Consider the following 6,054-nt stretch of genomic DNA (forward strand, 5'->3'; position numbering starts at 1 on the left):
TCGTCAGGCAGCCCCAGTCCCACGGGAATCGCCGGTGCCGGGGCTCAGATCCATTAAAATCCCACAAAACCCAAATCGAAGCTTTTTGGGAATGACTCGGCAGCGGCGGCGGAAGAGCGGGAGCGCATTTGGCTTTTTAGGAGCAATTTCGGGTGGATTTTTGGGGTTTTTTTTGCTCTTAATTTCTTTTATTTTTGGCAGCAAAGAGGGAGAAAATGGCCCGGCTGGAGCCCGGATCCATTTGTGGTTTCCAGAGGCAGCAGCGACCGGAGCTGGGAATCTCCAGGGGCCAGGGGATGACTCAGGTCGGGAAAGGGGAGAGGGGACAAGGAGAGAAGGAAACTGGGGAAACTGGGATGGGAGAGATGGAAACTGGGATGGGAGAGGGGGAAACTGGGATGGGAGAGAGGGAAACTGGGATGGGAGAGGGAAACTGGGATGGGAGAGAGGGAAACTGGGGAAACTGGGATGGGAGAGATGGAAACTGGGATGGGAGACAGGGAAACTGGGATGGGAGAGATGGAAACTGGGATGGGAGAGAGGGAAACTGGGATGGGAGAGAGGGAAACTGGGATGGGAGAGAGGGAAACTGGGATGGAGAGAGGGAAACTGGGATGGGGAGAGGGGGAAACTGGGGAAGCTGGGATGGGAGAGAGAGAAACTGGGATGGGAGAGAGGGAAACTGGGATGGGGGAAATGGAAACTGGGATGGGAGAGATGGAAACTGGGATGGGAGAGGGGGAAACTGGGATGGGAGAGAGGGAAACTGGGGAAACTGGGATGGGAACTGGGATGGGAGAGAGAGAAACGGATGGGAGATGGGAACTGGGGTGGGAGAGAGGGAAACTGGGATGGGAGAGAGGGAAACTGGGATGGGGGAAATGGAAACTGGGATGGGAGAGAGGGAAACTGGGATGGGGGAAATGGAAACTGGGATGGGAGAGAGAGAAACTGGGATGGAGAGAGGGAAACTGGGATGGGAGAGAGGGAAACTGGGATGGGGAGAGGAAAACTGGGGAAACTGGGATGGGAAATGGGATGGGAGAGGGGGAAACTGGGATGGGAGAGAGGGAAACTGGGGAAACTGGGATGGGAACTGGGATGGGAGAGAGAGAAACTGGGATGGGAGAGGGGGAAACTGGGATGGGAGAGAGGGAAACTGGGATGGGAGAGAGGGAAACTGGGGAAACTGGGATGGGAACTGGGATGGGAGAGAGAGAAACTGGGATGGGAGAGGGGGAAACTGGGATGGGAGAGAGGGAAACTGGGGAAACTGGGATGGGAACTGGGATGGGAGAGAGAGAAACTGGGATGGGAGAGGGGGAAACTGGGATGGGAGAGAGGGAAACTGGGATGGGAGAGAGGGAAACTGGGGAAACTGGGATGGGAACTGGGATGGGAGAGAGAGAAACTGGGATGGGAGAGGGGGAAACTGGGATGGGAGAGAGGGAAACTGGGATGGGAGAGAGGGAAACTGGGGAAACTGGGATGGGAACTGGGATGGGAGAGAGGGAAACTGGGATGGGAGAGGGAGAAACTGGGATGGGAGAGAGGGAAACTGGGATGGGAGAGAGGGAAACTGGGATGGGAGAGAGGGAAACTGGGATGGGAGAGAGGGAAACTGGTCAGGGATGGTCGGGATTTGATTCCCAGCATTCTGTGGATCAGGGAGATTTGAGATGTATTTCCTGGGATGCTGTTGGTATATTTGGGATGTGATTCCCAGGATGCCAGTGGGATGGTTGGGATGTGATTCCTGGGATTCTGAGGGTCGGGGACATTTGGGACATGTTTCCCGGGATGTCGTGGATCAGGGACATTTGGGATGTGATTCCCAGGATGCTGTTGGGATATTTTGGATATATTTCCCAGATTCTGTGGATCAGCGATATTTGGATGTGATTCCCAGGATGCCAGTGGGATGGTTGGGATTTGGTTCCCAGGACACTGTTGGGATATTTTGGGCTGCAATTCCCAGGATGCCTTTGGGATATTTGGGATGCAATTCCTGGGATTCTGTGCATCAGGGACATGTGGGATACGTTTCCAGGGATTTGTGGATTAGGGACATTTGGGATGTGATTCCCAGGATACTTTTGGGATATTTTGGGCCGCAATTCCCAGGATGCCTTTGGGATATTTGGGATATATTTCCCAGATTCCTTGGATCAGGGACATTTGGGATATGTTTCCTGGGATTCTGTTGGGATATTTAGGATGTGTTTCCTGGATTCTGTGGATCAGGGACATTTGGGATGTTTCCCAGACCCTATGGCTGCCAGGCCATTCCCGGTTTCCCGCTCCATGCCGGGCCATGCCGGATCAGACGGATCCAGCCCAAGCTGTCGCGGCAGCTGCCGCACCCCAGGAGCAGGAAAAGGCAAAGGAGCTTCTGCAGCCAGGAAGGATCCCGTGGATCTTTGCTCCCAAAAACACCGCACCCTGCCGGAGTGAATCCCAGGGGATCCCAACGATCCCAGATCCTACAGTTCCGGATCCTACAGCACACAAATAACCCTGCACGCCATTAACCCACGGCATGCCATTAACCCACAGCATCCCATAACCCACAGCACCCCATAACTCTGAACCCCGTAACCCACAGCACCCCGTAACCCACAGCACCCCATAACTCTGAACCCCGTAACCCACAGCACCCCGTAACCCACAGCACCCCATAACTCTGAACCCCGTAACCCACAGCACCCCGTAACCCACAGCACCCCATAACTCTGAACCCTGTAACACACAGAACACAAATAACTCCGAACCCCATAACCCACAGCACTCCATAACACACAGCACCCCATAACTCTGAACCCCGTAACACACAGAACACAAATAACTCCGAACCCCATAACCCACAGCACTCCATAACACACAGCACCCCATAACCCACAGAACCCCATTAAACCCACACCCCATAACCCTGCACCCCATTAACCCCACAGCCCATTTACTCACGGGACCCCATAACTCCACACCCCATACCCCACAGCACCCCATAACTCACAGAACCCAAATAAATCTGAACCCCATAATCCAGCACCCCATAACCCTGTACCCTATAACCCACAGCACCCCATAACCCACAGAACCCAAATAACACTGAACCCCATAACTCTGCAACCCATAACCCACAGCACCCCATTAATGCTACACCCCGTAACCCTGCAACCCATAACCCGTTAACCCCACACCTCATAACCCACAGCACCCCATTAATCCCACACCTCATTAACCCCACACACCATAACCCTGCACCCCATTAACCCCATACCACATTAAACCCATATCCCAAAACCCACAGAACCCTATAAACCCATACCCCATTAACCCTACACCCCATTAACCCCACAGCACCCCATAACCCGGCACCCTGTAACCCTGCACACGATTAACCCCACACTCCATTGACCCACAGCACCCCATTAAACCCATACCCCATAACCCACAGAACATCATTAACCCCATACCCCATTAAACCTGCACCCCATAACCCACAGAACCCCATAACCCAGCATCCCATTAACCCCACACCCCATACCCCACAGCACCCCATAACCCGCAGCACCCCGTTAACCCCACACTCCATTAACCCCTTACCCCATTAACCCCACGCCTCATTAACCCTGCACACCATTGCCCTGCACCCCATTAAAGCCACACCCCATAACCCACAGAACCCCATTACCACACACCCCATTAACCCCACATCCCATAACCCCACACCCCATTAGGCCCACATCCCATTAACCCTGCACACCATTACCCTGCACCCCATTAACCCTGCACCCCATTAACCCTGCACCTCATAACCCACAGAACCCCATAACCCAACACCCCGTAACCCAGCACCCCATTAACCCCACACGCCATACCCCACAGCACCCCATAACCCACCATACACAAATAACTCTGAACCCTACAACCCCACACCCCATAACCCACAGCACTCCATTAACCCCACACCTCATTAATCCCACATCCCTTATCCCATATCCCATATCCCATATCCCATATCCCACATCCCACATCCCATATCCCCTATCCCATATCCCATATCCCCTATCCCATATCCCATATCCCATATCCCCTATCCCATATCCCACATCCCATATCCCCTATCCCCTATCCCATATCCCATATCCCATATCCCATATCCCATATCCCACATCCCCTATCCCATATCCCATATCCCACATCCCATATCCCATATCCCGTATCCCATATCCCCTATCCAATATCCCATATCCCATATCCCCTATCCCATATCCCATATCCCCTATCCCATATCCCATATCCCATATCCCATATCCCATATCCCCTATCCCATATCCCATATCCCATATCCCATATCCCATATCCCCTATCCCATATCCCATATCCCCTATCCCATATCCCATATCCCATATCCCAGGCTGGAATTCCCTGGGACTCTGGAATTCCCACGGGATCAGGTCCGGGTTGAGGTGCCAGCACAGGTGTGAGGGACAATTGTCCCCTGGTTTCGGGTGACAGCAGCTGACAGAAGCTGTCCCGGGATGGAAAACTTGGAAAACATTCCCTGCTCCATATGGTGGCACCATCCAGCCCCACAGGGATGATCCCCAAATCCGGGGGCAGCAGGAAAAGTGGGAATTCCACCCTGGTGAGAGCCCACATGGAACTGGGATCCTGAAATCAGCAGGACACAGAGCTGGGAGGGCTGGGAATGTGCAGCTGGATCAGGGAAGGATCCAGGGAATCCTTGGAGCCGCTTCCCCATCGCAAAGGGGCTCCAGGAGAGCTGGGATTTGGGCAAGGGCTGGAGGGGCAGGAGGCAGGGAATGGCTTCCAGTGGGAAAGGGGAGTTTGGGATGGTGGGATCTTGGGAAGGGATTCCTGGCTGGGCTGGAATTCCCAGAGAATCCCTGGCAGTGTCCAAGGAAAGGTTCGATGGGGTGGGATAATGGGATGGGATAATGGGATGGGATGGGATGGGATGGGATGGGATGGGATGGGATGGGATGGGATGGGATGGGATGGGATGGGATGGGATGGGATGGGGTCGGATAATGGGATGGGAGAGGATGCAGGTGGAGACAGCTCTGGAGCAGGGTTGGGATTTGGAGTTTGGGATTTGGGCTTTGGGAGCTGTTTCCAGATTTCGGATTTGGGGCTTTGGGGTTTGGGAGCTGTTCCCAGGGTTGGACTTTGGGTTTTCCAAGCTGTTCTCAGGTTTGAGGTTTGGGATCTGTGGTTTGGGAGCTGTTCCCAAGTCTGGGATTTGGGGTTTGGGAGCTGTTCCCAGGGTTGGGTTTTGGGGTTTGGGAGCTATTCCCAGGGTTTGGGTTTGAGATTTGGGTTTGGGAAGCATTCCCATCGTTGAGATTTGGGTGTTAGGGTTTGGGAGATGTTCCCAGGTTTGGGAATTGGGATCTGTGTTTTGGGAGCTGTTTCCAGGTTTAGGCTTTGGGGTTTGGGAGCTGTTCCCAGGTTTGGGAATCGGGATCTCCATTTTGGGAGCTGTTCCAGAGTTATGATCTGGGCTTTGGGGTTTGGGAGCTGTTCCCAGATTTGGGATTTGGGGTTTTGAGAGCTCTTTCCAGAGCTGTGATCTGGGCTTTGGGGTTTTGGGAGCTCTTCCCAGGTTTGGGATGGGATCCAAGCTTTGGGATCTTTTCCCAGAGTTGGACATTGGGATCTGGGCTTTGGGATCCATTCCCAGAGTTGGGAACTGGGATTTGGGTTTTGGGATTCATTCCCAGAGTTGGGAACTGAGATCTGAGCTTTGGTACCTGTTCCCAGGTTTGGGGTTTGGGATTTGGGATCTGGGTTTTGGGATCCATTCCCAGAGCTGGGAATTGGGATCTGGGCTTTGGGACCTGTTCCCGGCACCGGCCGCGCTCCGGGGCTCGGGCTCTGCCCCAGCGGTGTCACCCGGCCCCGTGCGACACTCGGGGGGTCCCCGGGGGCCCTGGTGCTGAAGGACAGCTCCGCCCCCTCCCCCGCCCTCCCTCCCCCTCCCTCTCCCTCCTCCTCCTCCTCCTCCCTCTCCCTCCCTCTCCCTCC

The sequence above is a fragment of the Ammospiza nelsoni genome, chromosome 3 (genome assembly GCF_027579445.1).
Source record: "Ammospiza nelsoni isolate bAmmNel1 chromosome 3, bAmmNel1.pri, whole genome shotgun sequence".
NCBI lineage: Eukaryota > Metazoa > Chordata > Aves > Passeriformes > Passerellidae > Ammospiza > Ammospiza nelsoni.